Below are 21,164 nucleotides of genomic sequence, written 5' to 3' on the forward strand. Positions count from 1 at the left end.
CGCGGTGCGCCGGCCGCAGCACGCCGGCCACGGCGGCCATTGGAGGGTGAACCAACGGCAAAGGAAGACCTTTCTCTCTGTCTCTCTCTCTCACTGTCCACTCTGCCTGTGGAAAAAAAAAAAAAAAGATTTATTTATTTGAAAGAGTTTCAGGGGTGGGAGATAGGAGGGAGAAAAATGGATATATCAGTCCTCTATCCTCGGTTTTCATCCCAAATGGCCACAGGAGCCCAATCTGCACAAGGCTTAAACCAGGACCAGAAATTCTATCCAGGTCTTCAATACGAGTAGGGAAGAAAAAAGAAAAAAGGTGTTATTTGGGATATAGAGAGGAGCAGAGGAGCACTATCAGGATACGCAAACTATATCACTATCAGGGTAATGCTTTTCTTACTCTCGAGTCTTGTGAGTACATCAGTCAATTCACATGGATGTCTTTGTATCCTGACAATTTTCAGATATGACCTTTGCCTTTCCAAAAATGCTTTTTTCTTTATGGAAATAATGCAATAAGATGTAGAGGTTTTGAGATGTTTAATAACACCATGGATAAGCAATGTCTTATAATGAGAAAATAAATAGAATTTTGAACCAGGTAGATCTAAAATGTCAGTCGCAGCTGCACTCTCATTCAATTATTATCAGTGGAAAGTTCCATTAAACACCATCATCCTTGGTGTTTTTCAGCTTCAATGTAAGCATAATTATGTGCGATGAGATTTCATCAGGGATACATAAGAATGTATATACATGCTTGGTATGCTGTCAGTACATGATATAAGCTTAAACCAGTGTAACCAATCAATGACTATTAATTTCTTCTGGTTTTTAATTTTTAATGTAATGACACTTTTTGGGAGCTCACCTTCACTGTGTCAGATCTTAGGTATACAATGTAAAACAGATATTTGAAATTATTTCTCTGAGAGTTTTATTTTTTTTTTCCAGCACTTCTCCACTTTATTAAGGTTAAGTAGCATGGTATTTATGTATATAAACATTTAAGTTTTCAGTAATGTTTAGATTCTGAGTCATTCTCCATAATTAGGTTAACTTAGGCACATCGGTTTGTATTTTAGAGAAAACACTTATCTTGAGGACAAGGATAGGAGCAAGTAAAATCTGCAAATATTACGACAGTGATTCCAAGTCTCACTAACCTGCAAGCACTCTTTTAGTCTTTGTGACAAAAGAGACCCGAACTCAGTTCCTAAACTTATCTGCGTGGGAGCCTGGTGGCTTAGAAGTCCCTGAAGAGCAGTCAGCGGTGAGCTCCGAGAGGCTCAGAGCACTGGCAAAGCTTAATCGCAAAGCATTAACAGAAGCCCCACAGCTGTTTTCCTAGGAGGAGCTGGAACTGCGGGTGTCATCTGGGAATGCATTGGAATGGCACTGCCTAGTCCGAGAGTGGCACGGAGCTTCCGGTCGCCTCCTCTGCGTCCACTATTTCGGGTAGGCTTCCACGATCATAGCATGGCCCTGCCCTCCAGCGGCACAGGCGGCCACCAGGCTGTACTGGCCACCTTCTTTCCGCAATCTGTTGGCAGCTGCCATGACCAAGCGGCAGCCGGTGGCTCCGAACGGGTGTCCCAGGGACAGCGAGCCGCCCCAGTTATTAAACTTCTCCAAAGGCAGTGATCCGACCTTGGTTTTTCTACCCATGTAGTTTTGTGCAAACCAATCAGAATCCATGGCTTTGAAATTAGCCAAAATCTGACCTGAGAAAGCTTCGTGGAACTCAAAGACGTCAATATCGTTCATGGTTAATCCTGCCTTTTCTAGAACTTTTGGAGTAGCATACGTAGGTCCAAGTAGGAGTTGATCTTTCGGATCCTGAGACACATACACAAAATCCCTCAAATACGCCTTCGGCTTATAACCCATAGCCAGAGCCTTTTCCTCCGCCATAATCAGCATTGCAGACGCACCATCGGTCAGGAAAGAGGAGTTCGCAGCTGTCACGGTGCCGTAGGGCTTGATGAAGGCAGGCTTCAGTTTGGCCATCTGCTCCAGGGAGGAAGGACGGATGCCATTGTCTTTGGTGACAGTATCTTTTCCTGGTACTTTAAAGGGCACGACATCAGAAAGGAGCCCCTCGTCCTGCGCCTTCTTGGCCAGCGTGTGAGAGCGCAGTGCGTACTCGTCCCGCTCCAGCCGAGACACAGCAAAGGCAGCAGCCAGTCGGTCTGCGGAGTGGCCCATGGTCTCATTGGTGGAGAACTCGGCCACGGCGGGGAGCTCAGGCGACAGGAAATTTAATCTGAATTTAGAGATCAGAGACAGTCGCTGGCCCAGAGTCTTGGCCTTATTGAGATCAAGCATCATCTTCCTCATTTTTCTTGAATGACGAATAGGGACATCAGACATTAATTCCACACCTCCTGCCACGATGACATCACACTGGCCGGAAGCAATCAAGCCAACACCTGTGGTCATGGCCTGGTTGGCAGAGATGCACGCCATGGTGACAGTGTGAGCAGGGGTCTTGTCAGAGAAGCCAGCTCCGAGGGCGGCCTCTCTAGCAACATTGCTTGTTTTTACTTCCTGAACAACTGTGCCAAAGATGATGTAATCAACAACTTCCTTTGGGACATTGGTCCGATGCAACAAGCCCGAAAGTGCTGCTCTAGCCAAATCGTGCGGCATCAGGTCTTTGTATGAAGTGCCAGACAGCAAAAACGGGATGCGGACCCCATCCACCACCACGATGTTCCTTATATTGGGTTTGGCTAAGGTCTTCTTTGATTTGGTCTGGACAGCTGGAGCAGCCCATAGCTGGGAGGAACAGCTCAGGGGCCGTAGAGAAAATCGGAGAGCCCATTTTGACGTGCTGGGAAGACTTTTAAATGTATATGTCAAGATGGAAGTCATGCTGAAATCTCAGTCGGTGTCGACGCGAATTCTCGCTCCGGGCAAGGTTCGGATCCAAGTACCAAGACTGTGCAGGTCTCTGAGAGTTTTATAATGTCATTCCTAAATGGTAAGATGATTGAGACAATAATAAAAATAGAAAAATGAAAGGAGATAATGATGATAGTGGTAATGAAAGGTTTTTGGTGACCAGTTAATATGTATCCAACAATTTTTATTTGAATATAATTTTAAAACATTGTTCTTTACCCTAGTTCATTTTTCACATGTTTGTAAATTGAGATTGAGATTTGTGAAATGTCATAATTTGGAAAATGAATATTCTGCATATGATATTGAACAAAATGATTAAAAGTTTACATAAACCATTACTACATTCTAAGTATTATATCTTTTACCCAAAGTTATATACTACTTTATATTAAAATATGAGTACCTACAATGATAGTATGTTTTCTTTATTTCCTGTTTCCCTCTGAAGTCACATCTCAGAGGCAGAATTGATGTTCCTGCTCATTGTCCCAGAATCTAGTTAATTTTTAATAACACAGACAAACTAAATGTGAGTAAAATTTCTGTGCTGGTGTTTGTTAAATATTTCCAGAGCTATTGAACAAATTGTGAAAGTTCATCAAATCCTTTATTATTACTTGTGCCAGTGGTAACTTCAGAGCATTAACATGATAGGTGTGAATATATGAACTTAACTAATTATAGCCATGTTGGCTACACTTTATCTTCTTTTTTTACAGTGCAGTATTATATTTAATCTAATGGTAAACTATTCACTCTATCATAAAAGCCTACAAAATTAATTTCTTAGAAGAGCATCTCTCATAGGCAGAGCAATCAAATAACACTTTTATGACAGTAACTATAAATAGAATCTAACAAAATGCTTTGAACAGCCCCTTTCTATGCTGTGTCTGATTGTAATTTAAATACAGTACTAAAGTTGGGTGAAAATGGAATTTATATTTTAAGGTAAAGTTTCATTAGGAAAAATATTTCTACAGTGGCCAATATAAACCTCAACTTTCTTCAAATAAAACTTCTGTTTGGGTGGAAATATGGCGCAGCAGTTAAGATGCTGCTTGGGATACCAACATCCCATATTGGAATGCCTGCGGATGAGTCCAGTCTGTGCTCCCTATTCAAGGTTTCTGCTAATGCACACCCTGGGAGGCAGCAGAGAACCTTGGAAACTTAGTCACTTAGGAAACCTGGATTGAGTTCCCCGCTCATGGCTTCGGCTTGTTCCAGCTCAGCCCTGGCTGTTGCAGGTATTTGGCAAGTGAATTAGCAAATTAGAGCACCCAATATCTCTCTCGCCCTCTCTCCTCCCTCTACTTTTTAAATAAAATACATAAAAATTAAAATCTCAGCTTTGGCCAGTGCGCGGCTCACTAGGCTAATCCTCTGCCTGCGGCTCTGGCACTCTGGGTTCTAGTCCCAGTTGGGGCACCGGTTCTGTTCCGGTTGCTCCTCTTCCAGTCCAGCTCTCTGCTATGGCCTGGGAAGGCAGTGGAGAATGGCTCAGGTGTTTGGGACCTGCACCCACATGGGAGACCAGGAGGAAGTATCTGGCTCCTGGCTTCGGATCGGCGCAGCATGCCGGCTGTAGTGGCCATTAGGGAGGTGAACCAATGGTAGGAACACCTTTCTCTCTCTCTCTCACTGTCTAACTCTGCCTGTTAAAAAAACAAAAAAAAACAAAAAAACAAAAAAAAAAAACTCAGCTTTATGAACACTTCCAGCTATTATGATTATCTGCTGTGGTCTGATGTCAAGTCTTAAAATAGTTTTTTTTTTTTTTTTTTTTTTACATTTAGTTTCATGCTACTCATCATGCAAATAATTTTATTACTGACATAGGACCATGTATCATTCCATCCATGGTTTATTTCAGTCCAAGTCTACTCAGTAAAGAAATGCTTTATTCCCTCTGAAATTGGCTGTTTAAAATAACTTCTTGATTGAGAAATATACGTAAAGCATGATACACAAATAAGTGCATACTTTAGTCAAACTTAAATTATTTTCATGTATGTATTAATTTTATATTTGTAATCACAGGTAGTTTGAAATTATTAAAATTCCTTTTACACACAGTGATTCTGTACCAGGGCTATCATTACAATTGGATTACTAAAATTACTAAAATTCTTTTAATTTTGAGTACATATGGAATTGTTTTTCATAATACCCTTGGAAGCATATGAGGAAATGAATTAAATTAACACACAAAATTCTGCTGCCAACAATAAGTTGTCTAACGGACGGAGATTGCTGCAATCCTATTTCACACATATGAGAAGAATGAACCCATTATGTATTTGGAAATGATGATGGTGTTTTTCCCCAACACACACTAGTGAGATAGAGCACTTTGGTCTTCATAAAAATTGAAAGATTATACAGAAACACCCTCCTTTTTTACCTCATTTTCATACTTCTTGCAAATGACTTACATGAACCTGTGTATTTTTATAAATTATGGAGACATATATGAAAATAACTTGTAATATATATTTTAAAAACTAATATGTGGCTGGCCGGCACCATGGCTCAGTAGGCTAATCCTCCACCTGCGGCGCCGGCACACCGGGTTCTAGTCCCAGTCGGGGCACCGGATTCTGTCCCAGTTGCCCCTCTTCCAGGCCAGCTCTCTGTTGTGGCCCGGGAGTGCAGTGGAGGATGGCCCAAGTGCTTGGGCCCTGCACCCCATGGGAGACCAGGAGAAGCACCTGGCTCCTGGCTTTGGATCAGTGTGGTGCGCTGGCCACAGCAGCCATTGGAGGGTGAACCAACGGTAAAGGAAGACCTTTCTCTCTCTGTCTCTCTCTCTCACTGTCCACTCTGCCTGTCAAAAAAATTTAAAAAAAAAACAAAACTAATATGTGGAAAATAGTTTTAGATTATATCTGTAGGATTCATGAGTTAAAATACTATCAGCTTAGTAATGAAATTGAATAGAAATGATGCATACCTATTTTGTTATATCCTTGGCAATGTCAGGAGCGGGGCCAGACCTCCTAGTCTTGAGAATTTCTCACAAGGCTGGAGGTGTATACCCTGTGGATTTCTTCTAGGTTCCTTTCACTACTCCAGGTTTTGCTATATTTATATATATATATTTATATATATAGTATTTATATCTAATATATATTTGGTATTTTTATGGCATCAGTTATCTTCAGAATTGAAGATTTTGTATGCGTGGTTAACCAAAGTCTAAGTAAAATAGTGCTCTTAATATGGTGGCTCTTCAGTTAATGTTCTACTCAACACCACTTATGATACTCTTAGGATTTTATCCTTCTTTCTCATGTTATTTTTATACTCCTTTGTATATGAGTCCTTTATCTCATTCTTCATGTTTCCTACTACTTTATGATGGTTAGGAAGAACAGGATAATTTTAAGAATTTATCACCTTCTGGCTAGAGAAAATAAGCAGAGATTGAGGCTGTTTTTGTTAGAATCATGCTTCCATTTATTTACTTAAGATTTATTTGAAAAGCAGAGTGCAGAGAGGGAACAAGAGTCAGGGAGGGAGATATATAGGATAGATATATAGATTTGTTCACTCCCAAAATGGTGCAAGGGTCATGGCTTTGCCAGGTTGAAGCCTGGAGCCAGAAATTCCATGGAGGTGGCAGGTGCCCAAGCATTTGCTCCATCTTCTGCTGCATTTTCCAAGCACATTTTCTGGGAGCTTTCTCAGAAGCAAAGCAACCAGTACTCCAGTGTGTGCTCTGATATGGTATGCCAGTTTTATGCTGTCCCACAACACCTGCCCCTGAAAACCAGGACTTTACTTTGTTTACCTTGTTAAAATATTAAAATTTGAAGTTGATTAGAAGTCCTCTGAAATCATTTTAGAAAAACAATTCAAAGTCATTCATTCCTTTTTTTTCTTCTATACAAACCCAGATTATGAAGTAATGAAACAGACAAAACAAGGCAGAAGATATTAGGGAAGAGGAGGGAGTTACAGAGTACCGAGACAGAATGCCAGTGACACCTCAGTGATGTTTTGTCTAGACATGTTTGTTCTACCTCTTTGCCTGCCTCACCTGTCTTTCCTGACCCAACATTCACTTGTGTCAACATTTTCAAAGTCTTCTCTGATTGTTTCTCAGCCAGACTGTCACTCTGAGCCATTAGCGAGTGCCCTTCTTGGCTTCCCCAGTTTTGCCTTTTCCAGGAAGTACTGGGTCATTTTTATACCAAGATGATTAACCCAGTGATTAAAAAAAGGAAGAAAAAGAAGAAGGAGGCTCTGTTACTTAAAAAAAAAGAAAGAAAGCAAATACCCAGGACTATAATGCAACAGAATTCATAGGGAAGGCCTACTCTGTGGCTTCAGGACAGGTAGGAGGGGGCTGATACAGCCTCCTAACAAATTTGAGACAGTTGTCTTTATAACATACAGTGGATGCTCTAGGCAAAGTCTGGATAAGGAGATTTTATGGGTAGCACAATAGTGTCCCTTAGATTATATTCCTGGATCAGGAGAACAAAGTATACTTCCTGCCAGATAATTTTAAAATAGGAAATTGTTCTTCAGAGACATGTGAACAAAGAAAAAGTGCCCCTGCCACTGTTTTCCTCACTTTGATGTAAAAGGGCCCCAACATAAAGCAATGACCATTTCTTATCATGTTCTCTTCTCCCTTTAAAGAAAATCAGCAAAAACAACATTGGAGTTCATATTTATATCATTTCTGTTCAAATGCATAGTTTTTACTATTTACTTTTTTTAAAAAAATCATGTGAATGCTGAAGCCTCTTGTCAAAGGTCATTTGTTACCTTTTTTATCATAGTACAAATCTGTAAAATACAAAAAGAAGAAAAATACTATTACAGATAAAAACCACAAGGGCTCTAAGAATATCGCTATACTTTTATATTTTTATGTACTAATATTTTGTTTTATGATAAACAGACATTAAGAAATTTCATCATTTACTCAGCATTAGTACTGTAGACGCATATATGGATTCAGAATTTGTGCATCATGTTCTATTTAAATACTAAGCAGGTTATTCCCTAATGTTCAATTCATTCATAGTTTATGCTAATGAATTTAAGTCGAAGAAGAGAGGAAAGCTAATCCTTGAGATATGACCTTAAAATGAGCAATTTAATGTTTATCCCATTGAGCAAGCAATAAACTGTGAAATAATGTTTTCAAAATCCAGGGTTTCTCCTCCAAGCCCTTCATTTACATACATAATCACAAGTGCACTTCACATGGGCCAAAGCCCTGATGCTGTCATGTGGGTCCAGGATACAGTATATATACCCTGCTGTGTTCTTAGAATCTAAACATCAATAGAAAAAGTCTGAAACAGGACAGAAATATTAATTTGTTTATATTAGATCTGGGTCCTGTTCCCTGTTTTTTGTTTTGTTTTGTTTTGTTTGCTTGCTGTGCATGAATCATATGCATATGTGTGTGAGGAATTTCCGTCCTCTGCTGGCACTTCCTTCAGTATTTGTTTGGCTAATTTGTGTCTCCAGAAGGTGTGTCATTGTCTGTCCTAGATTACACCAGCCTGGGGAAGACGAAATTGCATTTCTTTTCTGTAAACTTCGAACTTTTTTCTTCCTCACGCAAGATTAATTTCAAAGGAAGCCCTAATCATCACTGAAGAGGAATCTTAAATATAGAAGCAACCCTATTATTTAATGTATTTCCAGATGAAGAACATTTTAGGAATATCCCCAAAGAGGAAAGGATCAATTGTAGGACAATTATTGTGAAGTGTAGGAACAGATAAGTTTTATGTAACAGTATTTGAATCCAATTTGTCTTTTTTGATAGAAAAAGGATGGGAGACTAATATCTTTTGCCTGCAGAACAAGCCAAGTTCTGGTACAGTATGTTTTTATATCAAATTTAGAGTTGAGGAAACCAAAGGCATGGGGAATTTATTAAATGCCTTGGCATTGCATCAATAAAACTATTGTTGTGGCTAAGTCAGAATTTGAGGCTGCGGAGTCCAGAGTCCATATGTGTTTCCTACATGATGCCTTGGAACAAAAGGTGCAGCTGAAACTCCAGGAGTGGAAAAGAGACAAAGGTTAGTTACAAAGAGAATCTGGGAGTAAGATGGACCTGAAAAAATTGAGATCAAAGATCAAACATGGATTGTGAAAGCCATCACCTGTGACTCAAAGTGGTGTAAATAAAAGATGGAGATCAGTCAGTCGCTTTCAGAGCCACAAGCTTAAATTGTTAACACATTGGTTTGATGATTCCTTCATACATATTCACTAGGTTGCAGGAATATAAACAATTCTATGATTTATCCCGAGATAATAAAGGTCTAACAAACTACTTGTGGAAAAGAAAAACATTGATGTGAAATATCCAAATAAGTGAAAAGAGAGGGATCGTATTTTTTATTGGAAACTTATTCATTTGGATGAAATTTTTAATTAATAATTAGGAGTTCAGAACAGCATGAATAATGAAAAGATAGCATATTGGTTTTGTGTTCAGGCTCAGAAATGAGACTACTCCAAATTCAAATACTACTCTACCACTTAGTAGCTGTGTGGACATTGGTAAGGTGCTCTACCTACATCAGTGATCACTTGCTGTCTACAAAATGAGGATGCAAATAGCACAACCCTAGCTGGCCTTTCATTCTTTTCTCTCTTTTTTCTTCTCTCCTCTTTTTTTCTTTTCCTTTCCTTTCCTTTCCTTTCCTTTCCTTTCCTTTCCTTTCCTTTCCTTTCCTTTCCTTTCCTTTCCTTTCCTTTCCTTCCTCTTTCCTTTATTAAGTGAGATAATGCATATCAAGCACATCTTCTGGACAATAGTAAGCAAGACTTCCTGGTATGCTATCCCTTTAAAAGATTTTTTTAAAAAGTAATCTCCCAAGCATGATCCATGTATCAACTGCCACCGACCACATGATGGCAGCAAAAATATTTTCAGGGCCATTACTGAAAAGAGAGGTTTTTCTCCCCCAAATGATGAAACTGGAATGCGTAATGACTTTACCAGCCCAACACAACTACGTTGATAGTTCCCCATTGACTGATTTTCTAAGGCTCCCCAGTGCTGATCTGTTTCTTTCATCAACTAAATGAAGGAAGGTAGATAATTAGGATTCAGGATATATCCTTCCAGTTATAGAGCTAAATGCTTTACATTTTTATCACATTCAGTTCTATTAACTGTTTAAGATGTAGACACTAAACTTACACACACACACACACAAATTGTTTTCCCTTTGGTTACTTGCTTACCAACCACTGCTAGTTCATGTTAGATGTATAAGGATACAAGGCAACTTTGTTTAACTTAGGTTGCACTCATGAAATGGTGATGAAATAGCACCATGTTTCTGGTATTCCTGTAACCAAGGCTGATTTTAAAGTATATTTTGTGATTTTGGGGACTATGAATTAATATATTCTTACATACTACTGCATCCTATTATACTTAGCCATAAAAGAAGTAATGTTTGTTGAATTTTTATAAGGTATTTATATCAACTAGCTCTCATATATATTCTCCATAAACATTTGATTGAGTGATTTTTAGCGGATTACTTGTGTCATGCATCGTGATAAGCAGTGGAATCACAAGCTCCTGTACTAATAATATTTGCTAGTTAGGTGCTCACCTTTCTTTCAAAGATATTTTTATCTTTGCAAATGGACAAATGTCAGATTACTACAGTACAGTGGGTAGAGGTCCTGGGTATTAAACTGTATAGTGGCCCTGTTTCTTATGAGATGGCTCCTGTCCTAGACTCAGGAATAAGGAAACCCTCCTCAGACAACCTGAAGCACATTAAGAAATTAACATGAAAAGGAAAAGGGGGATGGGAAAAGAGCAATGTTGAAGATATAGGATTTTCCACAGTGTTATATGTGAATATCTTGATGCCGTTATCTTGTGGCTATGATGTTATAAACAACTTTGATTGGAAATCAGAGAGTTTTTGGTGTTTCCTTTTAGTGACCTTTTGTTAGTGGTTATGGTGAAACCTGTGTTTACCTATGATAGTCAAATTATAATTCTCTGTTCATGCCTTGTACTTGTCTCTAAGGCACACTGGTTTATTGAGGTTAAGTTCTCCTTTAATCATCTTACTCTCCTTTTAAATTTATTTATGTGTGTTTGTTTATTTGAAAGTCAGAGAGTGAGCAAGTGAGTGAAAACAAGTGCTTCCATCTGCTTAGTTTCATCTCCAAATGCCCAAAACAGTGGGGGCTGGGAAGGGATAAAACCAGAAGCCCAAAACTCCATCTGCGCTTCCCATGTGAATGGCACCTGCTGCATCCTTGGCTGTGCGTTAGCAGGAAATTGGATCAGAAACAGAAGTGGAATGGGATCCCAGGAACTAAGACATGAGATGCAGGCATCCAAAACAGTGGTTTAACTTGCTGCACCAAAATTCTTGCCCATAATCACCTTATTCTTAATGTTTAGCAGAATTCCAAGCCCATAAATGTCAGTCCAGAAGTGTCAAAGTGCATTAGGCAATTTGTGTTCATTGTATGGATCTTGTTCTTTTTAATGACAAATAATAAAAACTAGAGGTTTTGTTTATGGTTAGAGGATAAGCTTTGTTTAGAAAGAGGACACCATGACATTTGCTGTATTATCTATTGACTATAATCAATTTAAAATTATGACCAAAGATAATCCAGTTACATCAACTTTTTATTTAATTTCCGAAGCCTATTCATCAAGTCAATCTGCTCTATAAATGTTACCATAAAAATATATCTTAGCCCATTTATCACAAGTAGTATTTGTCCTTCAAGTTTGATAGCTTCAGAACACTTGGTATTTTTTCTACATCCCGTGGAGCATGTATGTCCTTATGAATTTGTTCCTAGTTCCAAAATGGGTAACACTTCTAGGAGTTTTGTGTCATTCATGCATATGCAGACTTCCTATGACTGAAATGAATTACTTAGTTGCTGTCTGTCCTCCTCAGACACCAGTATCAGGTGTGGAAATGAGCAAAGAACCCTTGCTGTAAAGAGAAAAGATAATGTTACCAGCATTACCACATATTTACACAACCTTTCGTAATAGACATTGTGAAAGGATTGATGATTCCATTTATCATCTCCATCCACTGTCATTAAACAGTCTTCCAGGAGACAATCTCAAAAGTATTAGAAATCCTTGGATTCTGAACAATTGCTTGAATTAATTATAATATCACCTCCATCTTATAACACATTGTTACTCTAAAGGACATCTGAGTATCAGCTTCTCCTAGGTTATCCAAGAGGAGTAAGAGCTGTAACCTATCTGGACTGAAAGAAGAAACTCCTGGGAAATTGAACCAAGCAAAATTAAGCAGTGCCCAGTGACTAATAACAGTTGGTTTGTCTTCTCTTTCTCCTTCTTTATAAGATATATTGATAATGCAGTTTATAAAATAAGAGAATACCAGTTCACTAACATTGCTATTATTTGACAGATTTAATAAAGTTCTGCTGATTATAAAGCATTTGGGGGAAAGTTAAAAAAAAAATGAGTGTCGGAGTCTCAAGTCTGAGCCTGGCCCCTGACCAGCACCGGCCAGTACAGACGCTCCCGAGCAAGGTGAATGGGAAGGGTAAGGTCGACAGGTGATGAACAAGCACCTGTGAGTGCTGCTGAAGCAGGAACCGCTTTATTGAGGAAGCGTACAGGCTTATAAAGCTTACGAAGGACATGCACAGTTGGGGAGCCAATCAGAGAAAAGATAATGCAGGCATGGGTGGACCATGCACAGGGGCACCTTAAGTAAAGTATAGGGATCATGCATTGTCCACGTGTCGGGAACTAAAGCGGACCTATCCCTGCTGGTGGTCTGATCTTATGTAGCTTAACCACAGCAGCTGTAGACACGCCCCTGGAACATCCCGCCAGGTGCCATATTGTAATGGAGATTTTAGGCAATGCCCAACAAATGAGACCTTCTGTTCTTTCAGTTTGGACCATCTCCAAAGCTCTTGAATTGCTGAGAATGATCATCCCAGGGAAACTGAAGCAACACAGTGCAGATTTCTAAACTCCTGGAACTAGGCTACTCCATATACATGAACAACTAACAGACATCCAGAGTAAGACTTCTGAACAGAAACTTATCTGAGTGATCAATTACTGTGCATACTGCCATGGGACTGTCCTTTTCTGTATCTTCTATTGTAAGCCTTATAAAGAACTTGAGAGGAGCAGAGACAGGGAGCTCTATGTGCTTGGAAACTCCCCCAGATGCTTGGCAATGGATGGTGCTGAGCTGGGGTTGAAGTCAAGAGGAGGACTTAGTCCAGGTCTGCCATGTGGGTGGTATTAACCCAACTACCTGATCATTCGCTGGATCCCAGGGTATGCATTAGCAGGAAATAAGAGTCTGGAGTCAGAGCCAGGCATGAAACCCAGGCACTTCATTATGGGTTGCAGGCATCTTATCCAGTGTCTTAAACACTAAGCTAAATGACTTCACCATATAATAAGGATTTTAATGGCTATAAGTCTAAATGAGTGTAACTATAACTTCTGAGCTCACTTGGGCATAAAACTCTAGCCCCTTAACAAGGTGTGCAGGATCGCATTCACTGGGTCAAAGACAGGGGCCCCTTTACTGGAGAAAGAGCCTATGTTCATATTGTTAAACTGAAATATTTTATATGTGTGCCTTTTGATATCTCTGAAGTTATTGTGGCCATAGTTGTATACAGTTATCATCTTTTGAGCTCTTGAATTGGGACAGCAGCAGAAGAGATGAATCTCACTTCACTTCTCTGTGGACACTGTGCTGTGATTAACCTTGTGCTTAATTATGCCAATCAATGTGGAAATACTGATGAAAGAAATATTACTTAAAGGGTATTTGGTCACTTTACACATGTGTGCACATAAGTGGAGGTTTTATGCATGTGTCAATTTTTAATTTTAATTTCCAGGAGAATCAGTTTAATACTCTATGGATAAGAAACTGTGGTAGTAAGATGAAAAGCATTGTAGTAGAAAAATGTACATTAGTGAGATAAAGATCAAGTCTGTAGACACTCAGGTAAAAGCCATACTTCCAAGTTGAAATGTGTAAGGGAATTTTTAAAACATTTTTTTCTTTTAAAATCCATTTACAAAGCAGCAAAATTTAGGGAAGTAAGAGATAGCATAGATAAGAGGCAGGAACTAATGAATTGTAGAGTATTCATTTGTTTGGATGATTTGGGAAATGGTCATAAGACATAGCTTGAACATTATGCTAATTTGGGGAGATCATGAAAACAGGGAGATCATGAGGAAAGTTTAAAAATTATAGAGACATTTTTTCTTGTTTTAGGGAGGTGTTAATTCATAACCATTAATGATTCTCTGAGGGTAATGACCAAGCAGTTTTGTCCACCGGGTAGAAGATACATGGTAATTTTCAAAGAGAAAATTACCCCTATTAATCTCTGAGAGAAAAGACAGGGTACAGATCTAGCCTAAACAGGCAGTGGTTTCATTACTTCATCAACACAATTGCCAAGGTTCATGAGTGTCTTTTAGTGACATACAAATATGGAAATTGAAAAGAAAGTTAGCTTTTAAAAAGAATGGAAGAAATGATATATAATGAGCTGCAAGAACCAAAAGCAGTGTGATGGGAAGAAAACTTCAGATCAAGATGCCAGAGGGTGAAGAAGGAAAGGATGAATCAGGAAGGGAAATGGGGGAGGGAAACAAACACCCCAGCATGATGCATGGTGGCTGAGATTCACTCTTTGACTCTGTGTGGTAGTATCTGTAGATATGGGTGGAATTCTGTCTTTCTAAAAATTCCTGTGTTGAAACATTAACCCTCAGTCTCTCAGGATGTGACTTTATATGGAGACACAGTAATGAAAGAGGTGATTAACTTAAAATAAGTTCATAAAGGTGTGTTCTAATCCAAACTGACTGGCATCCTTAGAAGAAGAGGAAGTTTAGACACGCAAAGAAGTACAAGAGATGGTTGGGGGAGATTGCCAAGAACGTGGTCATCTGCAAGGCAAGGAGGGAGGCTGCAGGTGAAACCTGCAATGCTGAAGCTTGGGTTTTGTACTCCAAGCTTCTGGATCTGAGAAGACATAACTGTCTATAGTTTTAAGCACGCAATCTGTGGGTTATGACTTCTCTAGCAAACTTATGTCTGTTCTTTGCAAAATAATTGCATGTGAGAAGACCCAAGTCCAAATATGAAGTAAAATGATGACATAAAAGAAAGAGGAAGAAAGATGTATTGGTAGTTGCACATATCTACCATATCTACAAGTATACCAGAAATCTTTAAATTATACATGTAAATGGGAATTTATTATGATATATGAGTATACCTCAATAAATCTGCTTGGGAAAATATATAACAAAGACTAAAAATCTGATATTAATTTTGAAATTATGTATCAAAGAAAAATTTTAAATGTTACATTTAATGACAACAAATCAAGATTTAAAATATGGATTTATATAGCAATTTATTCTTGATTTTGAGGAGGAGAGTTTAACGAGCAAAGAGGAAAAATGTGATTTATGCCATGAAATCAATGCACAAGAGGTTTTTTTTTTTCTTTTTCTGACAGGCAGAGTGGACAGTGAGAGAGAGAGAGAGAGAGAGAAAGGTCTTCCTTTGGCATTGGTTCACCCTCCAATGGCCACCGCGGCCATGTGCGCTGCAGCCGGCGCACTGTGCTGATCCAATGGCAGGAGCCAGGTATTCATCCTGGTCTCGCATGGGGTGCAGGGCCCAAGGACTTGGGCCATCCTCCACTGCACTCCCTGGCCACAGCAGAGAGCTGGCCTGGAAGAGGGGCAACCAGGACAGAATCCGGCGCCCTGACCAGGACTAGAACCCAGTGTGCCGGCACCGCAAGGCGGAGGATTAGCCTAGTGAGCCACCGCGCCAGCCAAGAGGTATTTGTAGGTATTTCTTTTTCATTCTTATGGGTACAGAAGCTCACATTCTTTTCATTTTCATTTTAATTACCACTAGAAGAATAATAGTGGATTCATACTTTCAATGTACCATTTGAAAAAGTTGTAAGGAAAATTCTAAATATGACCAGTTGAAATATACCCATTAAATAAATAGAATTTTAGAATATGGTTATTTGCCTCAGTGCAAGAGTTACACCTGTTGGGAAAGACTTAATTTCAACACCTGGGAACGTAGGAACTTAACAAGTCAGAAATAAAATTAAAATTGTAATTATAGTATGAAATTATTCAATGATACAAGAGCTGTAAATATAAGATTCAAAATGAAAATGTAAGTATATATTATCATAAAATTGCATACCTAAAAGATATTCCCTTAAGAAATATGTAGTAGATATCCTAGAAATGATAGAAACTGATAATCAGAGTCATAAATGAGACAATTATATATGTTCTGTAGTATTTGATCATCTAAATTTTGTTAGAATATGAAAAAATTAAATAATTATTTAAGTCTATTTTTATATATTAAGCCCATTATATAAATAGATAAAATATAGTATAAATATATGTGTGTGCAAAATGTGACTGCAGTACAAATATAAAGTACAGGTTTTTTTTTTTTTTTTTTTAAGATTTATCTATTTATTTGAAAGGTGGAGTTATAGAGGCAGAGGCAGAGAAAGAGAGGTCTTCCAACCATTTGTTCACTCCCTAGATGGCCTCAATGGTCAGAGTTGGGCTTATCCCAAGTCAGGAGCCAGGAGTGTCTTCCAGGTCTCTCACATGGGTTCAGAGGCCCAAGGTCTTGGGCCATCTTCAACTTCTTTCCCAGGCCATAACGGAGAACTGGATTGGAAGTGGAGCAGATGGGCCTCGAACTGGTACCTTTTTGGGATGCCAGCACTATAGGTGGCAGCCCCAAATTACAGACTTTTTTTTATCATACCTAGAACATTTACCAAAAGTGAAAACAAATAAAGCTTCATTTTAAATTATATTAAAAATTTAATAAATTCTATGAAGTAGATATGATGTGGTTCACCTTGTTGTGTCAAAGTCTGATTGAACCGTTACTTAGTTACTAAAGGAAAATTCCAATGCCCAAACACTTGGAAAAAAAAAAAAAACTTAAAATACTTCAATGTCACCACTGATCCAAGAGCAAAGTAAAATAGGAATTGTTGGCTGCAGAATAATTTTACAGAAAACACACTTCACACCAAAATGATATTTGGAACAGACCAAATTTTTCTCAATAGAACTCAGTAATAAGTTATATTTATTGAATAAGAATGAGAACAAATATATTTGATATGCATTCAAATAAGTATAAGTAAGCTTACAGATCATGAATTTTAAAATGATAAATTACAAAAATAATTAATGAAAAATAAATTAATTCGTGAGTGGACTATGAGAAGATTTAGCCTAACAAAAACATGAGACCAAAAAAAGCTTTAGGAATGCATGTAACTATTATTTCAACAAATAACTATTGAGAACTGAAAGCAAAATTATAAAGAATTCTATGCAAGTTTTTACAAACACATTTGAATTATAATTTATGAGGTTGAGAACCATTTGGGAAACAACAATCTAGAAAGATATGTTTAAGATGTAGAGAGAAATTAAATTAGACCAGTAACCATGAACTGAATAAATAATTAACCATAGAACTGTACTGCCTTAAACATGCCTGCCAGGAAATGTTCACAGCTGGTTCCTATTCAAGAGATTATAAGCAATAATTCCTATTTTGTTTTACTTATTTTTTTAACCACAGAAATGATGTGAAGTTGCAAAATTTGTTGAGTGAAGTGGAGAAATCTACCAAATACATGATAACAAAATTAAAGAATAAAAGTCTCCTCATTTAACTAGAAATTCCATATTAATGGTAAACTAAGAGTATTAGGCTTGATACATTAGCACTTCAATGGAAAACTGACAATTATTCAATTTTTTGATGAAATGTTGGGTTAAGCTAAGCTGAAGTGATAACATTTACTTAAAAATTGCTCAAAAATTTTTAATTGTTGATTTGTACAGTAATAGTTTTATGAGTTAATATAAATCATTTTACATATTTACATTTTTCACTGGGTATATTTTAAACAATAATGTCTTAGAATTCAATCTGGGTATATAAAACATTCTTTTTTAGCAAAACTTGAAACAATGTACCTTACAATTTTAGCAAACTCTTAAAATAAGATAAACAACACATGATTAAATTATCACCGTTTTTGTATCATGTGGATGTCTACCTGGAAATCCTGATGGAATCAACTATTGATTTTTCTGAAATAATGCAATAAATAGTGTGAATAAATGATTCCACTGCAAACTGCAAAATCTTATCTGAGAATGAATTTTATAAGAAATACTTACAAATGTATGTCAAACTGCATACTTTACGGAGGAATTTAAAATAAATTGAGCTATGGGAGGAGCACATCATATTCAAAACTTTTACTATTTCTAGAATATAATTTATAAATTTAGGTGAGGTTACACAAAATATTTTTAGCAAGGGGAAATTTATCTTAAAAGTCATTTGAAAATGAAAAAAGATGTTGTCAGGCAGTTAGTTGAGAGGGAATTCACCTAACTTGGCAGTAACAACGCTACAAATCTATAATTATGTCCTAGAGTGCTGGTTTTCTACACTTACGGGTAAGACCAGAAAGTGAGGAATCACAACTTGTAATAACACTAAATAGTTTTTTAAGTACATTGCTTTCCATTTTTGTATCTAAAGAAATCCACAAAACAATTCTGTGAAGATTTAAGTGCACTTTTTCAAGTACATGTAAAAACCCTTGCAGTCCAGGCCTGCAGGTGGTAAGTGATACCTCAAAGCAGAAAAGATGCAGTTTGTAGATGGTTTTTCATAATTGTCTTTTTGTGTGTGTTTTTAATAATTGTTCACATGAGGGTCAACTGTAGTCATTGGACCATGAGTTTAGAAACTTTGCTGTGATAATTATTATCCCCAATATTTTTTTGACTTTTTCCAATGGTTTTTATACAAGGTCAGCTCAGTAAATTTTTATTAAATTAAAAAAAAATGAGCTTGAAAGTTGATCAATACAGACTAACTCTTCTTGCAAATTTGTGATGTAAGAATTTGGTATGCCAAATCATTTGAGATATTTTATTAAATATGTGATATTATGGCAGTAAAATTAGTTACTTTTCCTCATGTGTTAACCCAATATAATACTGAAATTTTAAATATAAAAGTTGGGTATGTTGTAATTTTAGATTAAAAATTCTGGAAGTAAGGATTTTTAAGGCTACATCACAAAACAAAGAATGATTTGAGAATTTTCAGCATCATAAAAATAAAATTAATTAACAAAATAGGAGTGGGATCTCGGGAACTCTTGTGAAACAGTAATAACTAATAAAGTTCAGAATTGAAAACAGAAAGACATAAATCAGTGTATGTTAGAATATGTTGCAGTAATACATAGCTCTGAAATCATGTATGGTAACACAATGAAAACTTTTCACTTGTACTAGGTGTCCAGTCCTATTTGCCTAGAAAGAGGCCTACACTATTGCTAAATAGCTCTAATGACTACTTCCATAACAATACAAATAACTAGAAAATGAGTAACTGACAAGCATAAGAAAAAAGTGTTTACCTTCATTAAGAAAAAGTAATACAAATTAAATAGGAATTAATTTTACTTTTAAGAAATATTAATGACAGTAAAAAGAAAGTTAACTTCCAAACTTTGTAAATTAAGTATAAACAGTATGTTTATGTATAGATGATAGAAATCAATTTGGTAGGTACCTTTTGATAGGCCATTCTGATATATACATATAGAAGCCTTTTAATGGGAAAAGAAAACAATTGGGGTCACTGTTGTAGCATAGTAGGTTAAGTCTCTGTCTCCCACACCGGCATCCCATATGGGCACTGTTTTAAGACCCGGCTGCTCCACTTCCAATCCAACTCCTTGCTAATGCACCTGGAAAAGCAGCGGGAGATGGATGAAGTGCTTAGGTCCCTGCACCCATTTTCGAGAGCTGGAAGATGCTCTGGGCTCCTGGCTTTGAACTGGCCCAGCTCTGGCTGTTGTGACTTTTTGAGGAGTAAACCAACAGATGGAAGATTCTCTCTCTCTCTCCCCTGTGTTTATTTCTCTCCAGCATACATAGACTATTATGGCCACAGGAAAGATAACATTGTTTTCTTATTGATTTTTGGATATTGCTTTGTCATTTCAAAAGTAGTTTGTACAGGGGCTGGCTCTGTGGCAGAGTGGGTTAAGGCCCTGGCCTGTAGCACCAGTATCCCATGTGGGTGCCAGACCGTGTCATGGTTGCTCCACTTCCAAACCAGTTCCCTGGTATTCCTGGGAGGGCAGTGGAGGATGACCCAGGTCCTTGGACCCCTGCACCCACTCCACAGGGGAGGCTTAGAGGAAGCTCCTGGCTTCCAGCTTAGGATCAGCTCAGCTCCGGACATTGCGGCCATTTGGGGAGTGAACCAGCGGATGGAGTGCGGTGACTGTTCCTCGCCACCACTGGAGAATTAGGCAGGCTGCCTGCAGCTTGACCAAGGAGCCTTCCCCAAACCCAGGGGATAATCAGGCGCGGTGTGGAGCCCAGTCGAAGCAGGGTCTCACTTTATTGTAAAAGGGAGGTGTATATATAGCTGAGGTACAGAGTGGATGGTACAGAGCAGATGAGCTGATGCGGGCAAGGGGTGCGGTGTTGTGATGCAAAAGGGTCTTAGCCACTCTTATTATACCACCTTAATGATCCTTAGGCAGAAGCGCCCTGGGGCTGGGGTGTTTGCTACCAGGGATTTGAAACTTAAAGACAGGTTTTCAAATTCGAGGCAGGCTCAGGAAGTTTCCTCTAGGCCTCTCCGGATTCAGCTTCCTCCACAGATGGAGGACCAATCTCTCTCTCTGTCTCAAGCTCTCTGTAACTCTTTCAAAAAAAAAAAAAAAAAGTTTGTATAGCTGGTAAACAGGTACTACACAAATTTCTTATTTACTCCTGTTCACAATTATTGCTCTTCAATACCTGGATTGCTTATTCTAAATATTTGGAGTTTGTTCTTGACAATTTCTTATCTCCTAACACTCACAATGATTCTACTTCCTTGATATAGTTGAATTTGTCCATTACTCTCCGCTTATTCTGAGATACCACCTTCTTTTTAAAATATTCTTGTTATTTACTTGTGAGAGAGAGAACTGCCATCTATAAATTCATACCCATATGCTTGCAACAGCTTCTACAGGGCCATGCTAAAGTCAGGAGCTTGGAACTCAATGAATTTGGGTCTTGCACATGTGTGGCAGATACCCAGCTACAT

General features: G+C 38.0%; 1 protein-coding gene and 1 pseudogene across 4 annotated transcripts in view; one reads left to right on the top strand and one right to left on the bottom strand.

The window, feature by feature from the left end:
• Window positions 1–21,164, top strand: part of KHDRBS2 (KH RNA binding domain containing, signal transduction associated 2) — a 646,917-nt gene that overhangs the window by 127,660 nt on the left and 498,093 nt on the right. The gene's annotated exons all lie outside the window — the stretch shown is intronic.
• LOC149126609 (trifunctional enzyme subunit beta, mitochondrial pseudogene) lies at window positions 930–2,964 on the bottom strand (annotated as a pseudogene). The gene has a single exon (XR_016233948.1). The product of XR_016233948.1 is annotated as a trifunctional enzyme subunit beta, mitochondrial pseudogene (transcript).

Source organism: Oryctolagus cuniculus, chromosome 5 (assembly GCF_051225735.1).
Source record: "Oryctolagus cuniculus isolate XC-2025 breed Fujian yellow rabbit chromosome 5, ASM5122573v1, whole genome shotgun sequence".
NCBI lineage: Eukaryota > Metazoa > Chordata > Mammalia > Lagomorpha > Leporidae > Oryctolagus > Oryctolagus cuniculus.